Consider the following 14,122-nt stretch of genomic DNA (forward strand, 5'->3'; position numbering starts at 1 on the left):
TAGACACTTACATTATTGGTTTGAGAATTTTCCTCTTTGCTAATAAAGCATTTAATGCTATAAATTTTCATCGGAACATTGCTTAACTACATTGTACAAATTCTGATGTATTTTTATTTTCTTTCGGTTAAACATATTTTCTAATTTCCCTTGAGACTTCTTCTCTGACCTGTGGATTATTTATAAGTGCATCATTACATTTCCAAGTTTTTAGAGATTTTTCTGTTATCTTGCTGTTAATGATTTCTAGTGTAATTCATTATGGCCATAGAACATATTTTGTGTTATTTCAGTTCTTTTACATTTGTCAGATTTGTTTTATGACCCAAGTTATGGTCTTAGTGAACATTCTCTGTGTAGTTGAAAAGAAAATGTACTCTGGTCTTTTTGGATGGAGTATTCTATAAATGTCAGATCCAATGGGTTGATGGTGTTGTTCAGTTCTATCTCCCTGTTGATTTTTTTGTCTATTAATTACAGACTACAGAGACAAGAGTGTTGAAGTCTCCAACTATAATTGGAGATTTGTCTATTTCTGCTCCTAGTTTTGTCAGTTTTTGCTTCATGTATTTTGAAGTTCCCTTGTTAGGTACATACACATTTAGGATTATTATATCTTCTTGGTGAATTGACCCTTTTATCATTATATAATGCCCCTTTTTATGTCTGTTAATTTTCTTTGCTTTGAAGTTTACTGTATTTGATATTAATATAGCCACTCCATCTTTCTTTTGATTAGTATGTCCATGATACACCTTTTTTCATCCTTTTACTTTTAAGCTACCCATATGATCATACTTGAAATATACTTCTTCTAGGTAGCATATAATTGGATCATCTTTTTTAAAAAGGCATTCTGATAATCTGTCTCTTAATTGGTATGTTTAGGTGTTTTATATTTGATATAATTATTTATGTGTTTAGATTCAGTGCTACTATTTCATGATTACTATTTGCTTTCCATCTGTTCTTTTTGTTTTTTTGTTCATCTTTTTCCCTTTCATGCCTTCTTTTGGGTTGTTTGAACAGTTTTTAGTATTCCATTTTAACTTCCCTATTGTGTTTTTTTGTTTGTTTGTTTGTTTTACTGTATCTCACTCTAGTGTTCTGGTGTGTGTGTGTGTGTGTGTGTGTGTGTGTGTGTGTGCGTGTGTGGTTGCTCTAGAGGTTATAATATATAATATATAATATAAAGCATACCTTGCTTTATTGTACTTCATAGGTACTGCATTTTTTTTTTACAGATTGAAGCCTTGTGAAGCAGGCTTGTATCAAGCAAGTCTACTGGCACCATTTTTCCAATAGCATTTGCTCACATCACGTCTGTGTGTCCTATTTTGGTAATTTTCACAATGTTTCAAACTTTTTAATTATTATTATATTTATTTGGTAATCTGTGTTCAGTGACTATGACTCACTGAAAGCTCAGCTGATGGTTAGCATTTTTTGGCAATAAAATATTTTTTAAATTAAGATATGTACTTTTTTTTTTAATGTTCATTCATTTTTGAGAGAGAGAGAGAGAGATACAGAGTGTGAGCAGGGTAGGGGCAGAGAGAGAGAGAGGGAGACACAGAAACTGATGCAGGCTCCAGACTCTGAGCTGTTAGCACAGAGCCCGACATGGGGCTCAAACTCACAGACCATGAGATGATGACTTGAGCTGAATGAAGTTGGATGCATAACCAACTGAGCCACCTAGGCACCCCTGTACATTGGTTTTTTTTTTAGACAAAATGCTATTGCACACTTAATAGACTATGCATAGTGTAAACATAACTTTTCTATACACTGGAAAGCCAAAAAATGAATCCCTTTATTGTAATATTCACTTTATTGCATTGGTCTGGAACTGAACCCCCAATATCTCTGAGGTAATGTATTTAAGTTTTTATAGTCTACTTAGAATATTTTTACACTTAAGTGGGATGTAGAAATCTTAACACTATATGTGTCTGTTTACCTTCCTCTTTTTTGTTGTTGTAATGCCTTATATATTCTATCTACATACATAGAAAACCCAGTCAATGTTATAGTTTTGGCTTTCAATTGCCAAATGTATTTTAAGGATTTCAAGAAGAAAAAAATAGTTTATTATATTTACCCAGATGGTTATCATTTCTTTGTTCTTTCATCATTACTAACGTTCTGTTTTTCCCATGGCATCATTTGCCTTCTGCCATTTAGTGATTCTTTTAGAATAGATCTTCTGGCAATGAATTCTCATAGTTTTACCTTCACTTGAGAGTGTCTTTATTTTGCCTTCATTCCTGAGGAGTATTTTCACTGGATATGGAAATCCTGTGTTGACAGTTCTTTTGTTTCAACCCCTTAACAATGCCATTTCCTTCTGGACTTCACGGTTTCTGGTGAGAAACTCACATTCATTCAAGTTGCTGTTCCCCTGTACCCTATACGTAATGCATTGCTTTTTTTTTTTTTTCTGGCTATTTTCAATTTTTTTCACTATTTTTAGTTTTTATCAATTTGATTATGATGTGTCTAGGCATGCATTTCTTAGGGGTTTATTCTCTTTAGGTTCTCTGAGCTTCTCAAATCTGCATATACATTGTGTCTTTTCCCAAGTTGGTAAAGTTTTCAGCTGTGATTTCCTCAGATACTTTTCTGCACCACACTCTTTCACTCTCCTTTTAGGATGCCAGTGACACCATTGTTGGTCTTTTTGGTATCCTAAAGGTCCTTGATGCTCTGTTACTTTTTTGTTTTATTGTTCAGACTAAATCATTTCTATCAGTCTGTCTTCAAGTTCATTGACTTTCTTTTGTCATCTCCATTTTACTTATTGAACCTATCTAGTGAATTATTTCAGTTATTTTTCAGTTCTAAACTTTCCATTTGATTCTCTTTTTTTGCTGAGACTTTCTGTTCATTTCAAGAGTGTTCACCCTTCTTGGAGCATTTTTATAATAATGCTTTAAAGTCTTTACCAGATAATTCCAACATTTGGTGTCATCTCAGTGTTGATGTCTGTTTATTATCCCATGCAAGCTGGGATTTTCCTATGCAATTTTGGATTGCATTCTATGGTATTATAAGACCCTGAGTCTTGTTTAAATTCTATGGAGACTGTTCATTTTTGTGTTTTAGCATGCAGTCATCCCCTTTGGTTTCAGCATGCAACTTGCAGCCAGCTTTCTGTGGGTTGCGATTTCAGTGTCAGTTTGGTTTTCAAAGCCTGCAGCACATTGCTATTTGGATCTGTCCTATGAGTATACTGCCCATTGGTCAGTTGGAGATAGGTGACTTTCTCTTTCTGTTCAATTCTCAGAGTTTCTGGTTTGTTGTTTAGGATGAGCTCCACGACATGTTTAGCTCTGGAGTGAGCCCCAGGAGGTCATAATGTTATGGAGTTGCTTTTCTGAGTTTCTCCCATTCATCAATTTCCCTTATACTTTCTACTTCCCTGGGGGCTCCCATTTTAGTTCTCCAGCCAGAAAACTTTGTCTACTCTACTGACTTCTTGCAGTTGTGCCCACATCCAGGGACAAGTGGTGGGAGCAAAGAGAGAAGGGGAAGTTGGGAGAGTGGCTTGCAACACCCTCTTGAAACCACAGCTTCTAGGCTTAGGGACTTTACTTAGACTTTTAGGGTACATATGAGCCCCTTGCTGTTCCTGCCAGTAGAATCCCTTTCCCTGCTCAGCCAGAACTACAGGGCTTCTCCTGGAGCACTGCCTACACTGATGCCACTAATAAGTTTCCCCCAGTCTAGGCAGCAAGATACAAGGCAGGAAAAGTAAACCCATGCTGCTTCTATGGTTCTTTGAATTCTGGTTTTCTTTCCCAGTCTGCCTGCTACCATTTACTTTTCACAGTCTTTAAATAACTACCCCATGCATTGTGTTTAGATTTTATAATCAGATTCAGTAGGAGAGACAGGGTATGGAGTGTTCTCATCCCATCTCAGCCACTACTTGTAGTGTGTACTTTGAAGTATGACATTCATTTATTCAGCCAACATAAGGTAGTTATCATTAGAGTCCTCATCATGTGCTCAACACTTTAAATATATTATTTGTTTAATTTTCTGGCAACTCTTTGGCTTTTCAATATGAGAAAATTAAGGGGTAAAAATTTTAAACCATGTCCAGAGAACACAGATATTAAGTGACAGGCTAGGATTTGAACACAGGTATTTCTGACCCCAAGGTGTGGTCCCAGGACCAATGGCATCAGAGTCACTTGAGAAGTTGTTAGAAATGCAGTATCTGTAGCCCCACCTCAGACCTACTAAATCAGAATTCTGAGACTGGGGCCCAGTAATTCGTTTTGATCAGCTTCACTTGTCCGGACTCAAGCTAAATTTGAGCAGCCACTCTCTGTGCTGTAGGATTCATAGGCACTAAGTATGTTTTAGTTTCTTAGCAAAATTTGGAAATAAGCTGAAGAAACTTTTCTCCATTGTTTGAGACTCAGATATTACTGAGTAAACTAATTTTTTTATTGAAATCACTAACATACAGCTTTAAAATCATACTTGTCTATATTAAGAAAACAGTAGTTGAAATGTAAATACTACGAATTTTAAAGTTTTAAATATGTGTGTACGTGTGTGTGTGTGTGTGTGTGTGTGTGTGTGTGTGTATACATATATATATGTATGTCTGTAAAGAAATCAACTTAGATTTTGATGCTGGCTTAGATTAAGTTTGGGTTCAATAAAATGGCCCATATTTGGAGAATAGGTCCTATTTTGTGTAATTTTATTTTATTTTTGCAGAATATTAAATGTATAACTAAGATAAATTTGCATACTCTTATAAGACATTAAAAAATTTTTCTAATGTTTATTTATTTTTGAGAGAGAGACAGAGCATGAGCAGGGGAAGGGCAGAGAGAGTGGGGGAGACACAGACTCCAAAGTAAGCTCCAGGATATGAGCTGTCAGCACAGAGCCCAATATGGGGTTTGAACTCACAAACTGTGAGATCATGACCTGAGACGAAGCTGGACATTTAACCAACTGAGCCACCCAGGTACCCCTTGTAAGACATTTTATATAAATTTACCAATCAGGGGGAAAAATCCATTAGACCACATCTCCAGATTATTTTTTTTAATTAGTCTGTAAGCCACATATACCTTAAAGTATATGTAGATTAGTAGGTATATGTAGATTGGTTATGAAGCATTGTCTTGTGATAAACTTTGGAGTTAGAAACACTGTTTGAATCCCATCTCTCCTCTTACTAATAGGGTGGCAGGGGTTGGGGCAGAGCAGATATTAATTTTCCATTGTAGAAATAGGTTTTATAGTTAGCATTATTAAACTTTTTTTAATGTTTATTTTTTGAGAGAGACAGAGTGTGAGCAGGGGAGGGGCAGAGAGAGAAGACACAGAATCCGAAGCAGGCTCCAGTCTCTGAGCTGTCAGTTGAGTAGGGCCTCAAACTCATGGACTGCGAGATGATGACCTGAGCCAGAGTCAGACGCTTAACCAACTAAGCCACCCAGGCACCCCTATAGTTAGCATTATTCATGTTACATTTTTAGTCTTGTTACTCTGTGGTGTCTACATTAGCAGAGTACTAACATACTTAACAGCTGAATACTATTTAAGGAATGTTGGTATTAAGGTGAAAAGGGCCCTGCCCCCCAGGAGGTTACTGTCCTTAAACAGGAAAATGGTTGTTATGAAAAAAAATGGTTGCTATGATAAAAACCTGTAACAGACTGTGGGTATGTTGTGTTGGAGCCAAGCTGGACATTAGAGCCCAGCTCTTAGTATTTGAAATGGTCTGTGGTGGTCTGTATACCACAGAAATCAGCAAATGCTACATACATACAGTCAGTTCTGCGATCACGAGACGTGTGCATTTCTGAAAATCACCAGGCTTAGGGAAAAACGAGACATAACACAAAAACTTCCTCAGTAACACATTAAAAAAAAAAAGGTAGGAACCAGATAAAAAGGGCAGCAGAGTTATTACATGTTAAAATGATGAAGAGGAACATAAATATTAACTACGGTGCTTTACCTTGAAAAAAAAAAACTTGAAGTCGGCTTGTGGAAGTGAGCGTAAGAAAGGTTGCCTGTTGTGACTTATTGTGAAGTTGTCTAAGTAGGTGTCTGAAACCTGAGGGAAAGGTAACACCAGATGTGGAAAGGGATGGCCCTGACACAGAAGGCTGACAGAGGTAGCTGGGAAATGTTTGAGGTGGGCACGCAGGGCTGGGTACCACTGGGTACAGTTCTCACTTCATGGCACACAAGCAAATGGGACTGGGGCTGTGCTTGTGTTGTTCCCCGGTGTAACAAGCACCCTGAAGCAAATTTGAGTTCTCAAAACAAATGTATGGAGAACTGACAGTATCAGGGCTCTTTTCCCCTTCTGAGCTAGTTTAGCAACACACCAGGGAGCAGGAGCTCTTCAGTCAGCCTGGAGGAGGAGTGATAGAGGGCTTGACGAAAAGATGGCTATTGAACTTCGACCTGAGGAATGAGTGTAGTGTTTTGCCGGGTATTGTGTGAGTAAGGGGAGGGCATTCCAGACAAGGGGAAGAGCAACCTCAAAAAGCATGCGGATGGAAGCCCAGTGTGTTCAGGAAGCTCACACATAGTTCAGGGTTTAAAGATGGTTAGAACTTGGAAGGAAAAGGAAACACTGTTATTAAAACGTAGTGTCTAAAAGGTAGGGGCCAGATTCTCAGTGGCCCCATCTGCCACTTAAAAACATTTTCATTTTGCCCCTCAAGGGGGTAGAGAACACTGAAACATTTTGAACAGAGAATTTTATTTTCTGAGACTGGTGTATATGGCATTCCCTGGTGACCATACAGAGGGCAGATTGAAGGACGCCCAGGTGGAGTCTGGGATTCTAGTGAGGTGAGCAGGATCCAGGGTGGATCTTGCATGGGCTTGACCCCTTTGAGAATATTACAAAAGCTGTAGATGCTTACTAGGAGGTGTGCCCTTTCTGTGTTCCTAGACATCACTATTACTGTACTCCCATTTCTTGAGTTTAAGGAGTGGGGCCATGAGAGTCTTCTCTATGGTGATGAATGAGTCAGGTGACTTTCTAACCAGTTTTCACAATAGCCAGTTTCACTGTTAGCTTTGTTTTTCCGATGCTTAAAAATGGTGTGGTGATTCATCATTGGAGAATTTTTTTTTTTATTGTAATGTGCATTCATTAAGAAATAGTTACTTGGGTCAAAGATCTCTTTGCCTATTGAGTTCCTATTTTTGCCCCAGTTATTTTATAATATAGAATAACCATTGTAAAGGATGGATAAATATCAGGAGAAATTAAGGGGCTAATAAGTGAGGTAACTGCGTCCTTTTAAGCAAAAGTTAGATACAAACAATATGAATTGTAAGTCTAAGTTGAGAAAGCATCTACCTCACTCTTTACAATATTAAACCATTTTTCTTAGTGTTCCTTTGCAAGTGTTTTGATGCCTGTTATCAGGATAGAATACTGATAAAACTCATGATCTGATTGAAGGTACCAAAAACCCTTTCTAAAACTAATTGAAAACAAGAATATCAGGATAAAACATAAAAAATCATGTCCTACAGTTTTCTAGTTAATAAACTCTGTTATCCCACACAGTCTTGTATAATCAGCATTCAGTAAATATTTGTTAAAAGGCTAAAATGTGGTACATAAATATAGGAAGAGCTAAACACAAAAATAACAGAAACATTGTAAGACGTTTTTTAAAGAATTTTTTGATCTTTGAATCTTTGGAGAATGTATTAATGTATTAGAGATTCTCAGAGGCCATAGACCCTCTCAGTTGCCCTGATACTTCTATAAGGTAACAGTTGCTGTTTTTAAATTGTTTTGATGAGGCATTAGTGGTGGTTTTTTGAATTATAAAACTAAAAATTCAGGGCGCCTGGGTGGCTCAGTCAGTTAAGCGGTGGACTTCAGCTCAGGTCATGAACTCATGGTTCGTGGGTTCGAGCCCCATGTCCGGCTCTGTGCTGACAGCTCAGAGGCTGGAGCCTGCTTCAGATTCTGTGTCTCTCTGCCCCTCCCCTGCTCATGCACTGCCTCTTTCTGTCTCTCAAAAATAAATAAACGTTAAAGAAATTTTTTTTAAAACTAAAAATTCAGAATAATAATACATGATTACTGCAGAAACAAAAGAATACTACTTGCTTGAATAAAAATTAAAACTCTTAAAAACCTTAAAGAGCACAGATTATTTTTTCTCCCTTGTTCATATTTATAACTCTTCTTTGTTAGGAAAAGGTATTTGATCATCAAATACCAAATTCCTACTATAGGATTAGTGTTCTTTGGCTCTTACACACTTATGACAGCCACTTGTGAAAGGAAACCATGGGTATAAGCATATAATAAAAATAAAATTATAATCAGATGCTCATAGTTATAATTCATAGACCTCAGTTTGCTTTAAAAGGAAGGTGGGTATTCTAATCTTTATCTGTGCACACATTGCCAAAATTTACATATGCTCACTGTTTTCCATATTGTCCATTATCCCTCTCCCTTCACTTTCTCAGGAGTCCTAATCTTTTCTTTGTGCCAGATATTTATTCCTTCTAGTCCTCAACATTTGCAGAAGTACTAGTGAGCCTTACTCTTACAGAAATAAGATTTTCTTTTCTTCCCTAACCCCTGTCATCACCATACTTTAATCCATACAGTTTTGATTGTTTTCTGACTGGGCCGTTTGGCTCTTCCAGAATGTGCAGAGGGGCACAGTCAGTTGAGCGTCCGACTCTTGATTTTGGCTCAGGTCATGATCCTAGGCTCATGGGAGCAAGCTCCAGAGCCTGCTTCAGATTCTCTCACTCCTTCTCTCTCTCTCTTAAATAAATAAAATGAAAAAAAAAATTAGAATATGCAGAGAATCATCGATGAAGTCATGGTCATTTAATGTGGCCAAGTACAGGAATAAAAGCACTTTTTTTAGCAGGGCATGTAATACCCTTTAAAGTCTATTTTTCCCAGCTTTAAAGGTTGCTTGTTCTTTTACTCCATTCCACCTGCCCTGTACTTCAGCAGTCTTAATCACTCCTCTCCCTTTGGAAAGCTAGACCCTTTCCTGAGTCTCTACCTTTGCATGATCTCTGCTTGAAATGCCTTTCTCCACTTGGTAGGTAACTTATTCTTCAAAACCTAGCTGAAAGTCACCTTTTTTGTCAGGCCTTTCCCTGATCCCCTGCATTAGCTAGGATTAGGTTCATCGGCAAGTAATAGAACCTCCAAAATAACAGTGGCCTAAAAACAGGAGAGAATTTCTTTCTCTCCTATCAGAGTTCAGAATTTGCAGTGTAGGGCTAAAATGACTGCTCTTCTCCATAAAGGCTTTAGGGAAGTAATTTCCAGCTCATGGCTCCAAAATCCTTCAGATTCGACCCTTGTCCTCATGGTCCAAAGTGGAGGTATCTGTTTTAAGCAACCTGACATAGGAAGGAACAAAAAAGGGACTAAGGGCATACAGAGTTTCCTGGGTCCCTCAAACATGTATCTGTTTGCGCCTCGTTGGCACAAATGTCTTTAATCTTGGTGGCTTTGTACCAGCTAATTATATTATTATGGAAGAAGGGGAGGACAAGTATAGGGTGCAGCTAGCAGTGTGCCACACTTCCCCAGCTCGAGGTAGTTGCTTTGCGCTTTGTGTTCCCAGCAGCGCTAATTAGAATTAATTAGAATTTAGGTTGCATTGTAATTTGTTTGCCTTCTCCACCAGATTGTGGACTTCTCAGGCTGAGTGTCTTTTTCTTTTTTTCTTTTCTCTCTCTCTCTCTTTTTCATCTCCAGCATCTTACATAAAGTTTAGCACATAGTTCATGCTCATAGAGTATTGAATGGATGGATAAGACAGCAAAATTGTCAGAGACCTAAGCAGCCAGTGATATTTAAATACCCATGTGAACAAGGAAATTGCTTATGTAGACACTGATTTCTTAGACTTAACTTTTTTTTCCATTTTCTCCATTACGTGGAGAGGACACTGCCAATGATAAGAGGGTGTGGCTTCTCCTTTTCAGTAATGCCTCTAAATTAACCACACAGAACACAAAGTTACTTAAAAGATTGTATATTCTTCTCTGTGTTATAATCGGTTTTTTTAAATTGTGGTAAAAGACACATAAAAGTTAACCATTTTAGCCATTTTTAGACAGTTCTGCAGCATTAAGTACATTCACATTGTTGTGCAACCATTCCCATCAGCCATCACCAGAACTTTTTTTATCTTCCCCAACTGAAACTCTGTACCCATGAAACACTGACTCCGTATTCTCCTCTCTGTCCAGCCCTGGCAGCCACCACTCCACTCTCTGTCTCTATGAATGTGACCACTCTAGGTACCTCATATAAGTGGGATCATACAATATTGTCCTTTTGTGACTGGCTTATTTCACTTAGCATAATGTTTTCAAGGTTCATCCATGTTGTAGCCTGTGTCAGAATTTCTTTCCCTTTTAAGACTGAGTATGATCATGTATAGGTACTGCCTTTTATTTATCCTTTCATTTGTCAGTGGATGTTTGGGTTGCTGTGTTACACTGTTTTGGGGAGTTTTGTTTTTTGTTTTTTGTTTTTTGTTTTTTTACAAATATCCTCAAGAGAGATGCAGTCTTATTCTAATTTCACCACCACTATCCCCAAACACAAACCACATAATTATATACCTTTTTTAAAAGAAATTTAAAAAAAGAAGATGAAAACAATCACTATATTAGGAACACAGCTTTATGGGAAGTAATGTACTCCCCTCTCCCAATCACAGTTTCTGAAGTATAAGCTAAAAAATAAAATTATGAAAAACATCGTGGTGTGAAATCTGGAAAATGGGTACAAGAGTGGAATTAGAAAGAAGCATAAGTGGCTCTTCACAAGAAAAGATTAGATTTCATTTTAATTAAGAGTCTCTTGCTATATGTTAAAGCCATAGGAGAGTACAACCTGTGAGTCCGTATCATTTTAAAATATAGAGATTTTAGGGGCTCCTGGCTGGCTGTGTTGGAGGGGCATGCAACTCTTGATCTTAGGGTCATGAGTTTGAGCCCCACATTGGGTGTAGAGATAAAATAAATAAACAAAATACAGAGATTTTACTGTCACTGGACCATGAGAAAGAAATTATGGCTGTAGCTTGGTGGTTTGCTTTTATGAAATTCTCTAGCATTGAAGAAGAATAAGAAGGGTGGAGTAAGGAAAATTAGCTCTGTTCCTATCATCTGACCCCCTTTGTTACTAAGTGGAAGTTATCTTAGTGACAAGAATGATTGAATATTTGATTGCCAGTAATATGCTGCCTAGAAAATTCTCGGTTTTGGCCTCTATCCAACTGGTCACATAGTCCAAATAGTATTCTAATATGTTTACTAAAATTCTCAGATCAAGCTTTCAATTAATTATCTAAGTAGAGTACAGGTACAGTGGTTGAAGCAGAATCTCAAAACACTTTCCCATTGCTGCTGATTGTTTGGTCAGTTTGGCAAAATGGTGAATCAGACTTGATTAGCCACCTTACGAGCCAGCAGTTGATTCACTCCATTGCTTGAGCCAAGACTGAAGAGCCAGAATAGAATAGAGTACATTGGTTCTGATACCTTTCTGTCTTTTCCAAAAACATCTGGATATAAATTCCCATCCCTCACCTAGGTATTTTGAGTCACCAAAAGAAGTAGAAGACTTCTTTGTCTTTTGAATCTCACAGTACCATTATAGCGATACAGTTAACATGCCTGCAACAATCTGAGCAGAAGAGAACAAACTGTGATGTTAGCAGTAAACCCTTTTTGAGAAATTAGAGCTTGGTATAGACATTAAACATTGAATTGAATGGTGAACTACAGAGTAGTGAAGGTGTTTCAGAGGAAGAAGAATTAAGTTGGGATTAAACAGGGCTTAATGATGGATGGCAGCAAGTGAAAGTCGGGTAAAAGATGCTGCATGTGACTGTTGACTGTTCCTGAAAGGAGAGGAGTCTAGCAGTGTTAAGAGTCTAGGAAGAGAGGAGAGACTAAGGTGTTGTGGAAGTTTAGGAGTGTGCCAGTAGAAATCTGGACAAGGCTACTGGCAGTGAGAGTCATCCTGGAAAAAGAAACTGGTGAACTAGGTAACATTAAATATAAGGGTGGGAAGTGGAAGAAGAGTAAAATAAAATTTTTCTGAGAAATTCTGTAGAAAATGAGTACTGATATCCCAATTTGGGGGAGAATCTTAAGATAATTTTAGATTTGGTGAATATGAAGTACAATTGGGAATAGCCAAATTGAGGCAGACTTTTTAGGCTATTGGGACTGAAAAGTGGGTGGAATGGGTCGTCTGGAAGTGTGCTTCTCATACACATCCAGCTATGCTTGACGACGTAAGAATTGGTCCTAGAAAATACTAACGGTAAAGGCAAGAACACATGTTCTTACAGCTTCTACATATATGTGAAAACTCTTAAAATCAAACAAATTTTTTTCCCATTAGCTTCATTTCAACTAAAGGGACTAAGTTAAATAGTTCATAAATTACACCCAGGAAACATAAATTACACCCAAGTTCTTCTCCCACGCTGTTAAATAGGAAAGTGGAATCCAAATTGCTTACATGGCTAATGGGATGCAGAACAGGGGCAAGAACCTAGGTTCTTTCATAAAGAACAGCATCTTAGAATAAATCAGTATTGTGGCAGAATACCATCATGCCACGGAGAGTTATGTTCTTAAGTATTATTGTAAGTTATTGAATTAACTACTTAACGTGTAGTTTAATTTCATAACATTAGAAGTAATCTGCCAGTATGTAATTGAATATTTCATGTTTTTCTTTAGTGGAACATTTTGTTGGATCTGCTGTGCCAAATGTTTATGGCTTTCTCTCTCGGAATGGCTCTTTGTGTATATAGCAAAATATATATAACCATATGGAGTCAAGTAGGAAAAGAAACTTGGCAAAGGAGTGTTTCTCTTACAATTAGATTAGAAATTGTCTTAAGATGTAGCATGTTACACTAATGATAAAGGTAATATAATAAGGGAAACGATAGTCTAGTGTAGAGATGGACTGTTAACTTGAGTTTCACTAAAGATTCCTGAGGTGGTTGTTAGCAGCACTTTGCTAGTGCCTACAGCAAATACTGCTTTCTGCTTTCTTTGTTCCTTCGTGTATGCTGCCTTTTTGCTCTTTGTTTTCCCTTTTTATGGTGAAATATACATATATATTGAACAGTGAATAAAATATAAAGGGTCATTTTAATGACTAATTAAAAAGCACACCACCCAGATTAAGAAGTAGAGCACTGACCGTGTTCATCCACATACAGTGCCTGCCAGTGCCCCTTCCCGATCAGATCCCAGCTCTCTCTACCCTATCCCATCTCCCAGAAGTAACATTTCTACTTCAGTGATAATCATTTTTCCCTTCTCTATAAAGTTTACTGCCTGTGTGTGCATCCCTAAATGATGTAGTTTATTTTTGCCCTTTTGTACACATATGTGCAGGCATATGTATATATGTCAATATGGAGTCTTTTGTGTCTGACTGATTTTTGTGCCATTCATCCATATGCTATATGTATGATATTTTTATTTCTCTAATCCATTGTACCCATTCTGCTCCACCACATGAATATGCCGTGCAAACCCTGTTTGCAAATCCTGTCTGGGGTGGACAAAGTCTTAGGGATTTGTATCCTGGTTTTCCTACCCACCATGCTTCCTTTCTCTTGCTTTTCTCTGGGCTAAAGCAACCTTCCCTACAATCCCCTGGGGTTGGGATTAGGGTTTAGGTTTTGTTACAGTTTACCTTTACCTAAGATTATAGCCCTTCGGGGTCCCAGGTAAATGTGGGAAAGAGTTCCCTTATACTCTCCACCTTTTGAGGCATGTTTACCCTGACAGTCATTCCCCCCACCCTGTGAGGTGTATTTGCTGTGTTCTACCTGCAAATGCCTTGAGGGCCAGAGTGTCTTCAGGGGGGTCCTGTTACCTCTCTGGGGTCCCAGTTGCCCCTTGAATTTTCTGGCAGTTTCCCACCATTCTGTCAGCTTTTTACTTTAAGTTGCTTTTGGGGCTTGGGGTTTTTGTTGTTGGTGGTGTTTTCTCTTTCTTTCCTCTGTCTGTCTGTCTGTCTTTCTTTCTTTCTTTCTTTCTTTCTTTCTTTCTTTCTTAATTTCTT

The 14,122-nt window shown here is 37.8% G+C and overlaps 1 protein-coding gene across 5 annotated transcripts in view; it reads left to right on the top strand.

Annotated features, from left to right (window-relative positions):
- SOCS5 (suppressor of cytokine signaling 5) overlaps positions 1–14,122 on the top strand; it is a 67,115-nt gene that overhangs the window by 26,735 nt on the left and 26,258 nt on the right. The window contains exon 2 of one of the 5 annotated variants that reach the window (XM_047853272.1): positions 1,245–1,340. The exons of the other annotated variants lie outside the window; for them this stretch is intronic. The gene's annotated coding sequence lies outside the window, so the exon portion shown is untranslated. The remainder of the gene's footprint in view (positions 1–1,244; positions 1,341–14,122) is intronic. 5 annotated transcript variants of the gene reach the window in all.

The sequence above is a fragment of the Prionailurus viverrinus genome, chromosome A3, assembly GCF_022837055.1.
Source record: "Prionailurus viverrinus isolate Anna chromosome A3, UM_Priviv_1.0, whole genome shotgun sequence".
Taxonomy (NCBI): domain Eukaryota; kingdom Metazoa; phylum Chordata; class Mammalia; order Carnivora; family Felidae; genus Prionailurus; species Prionailurus viverrinus.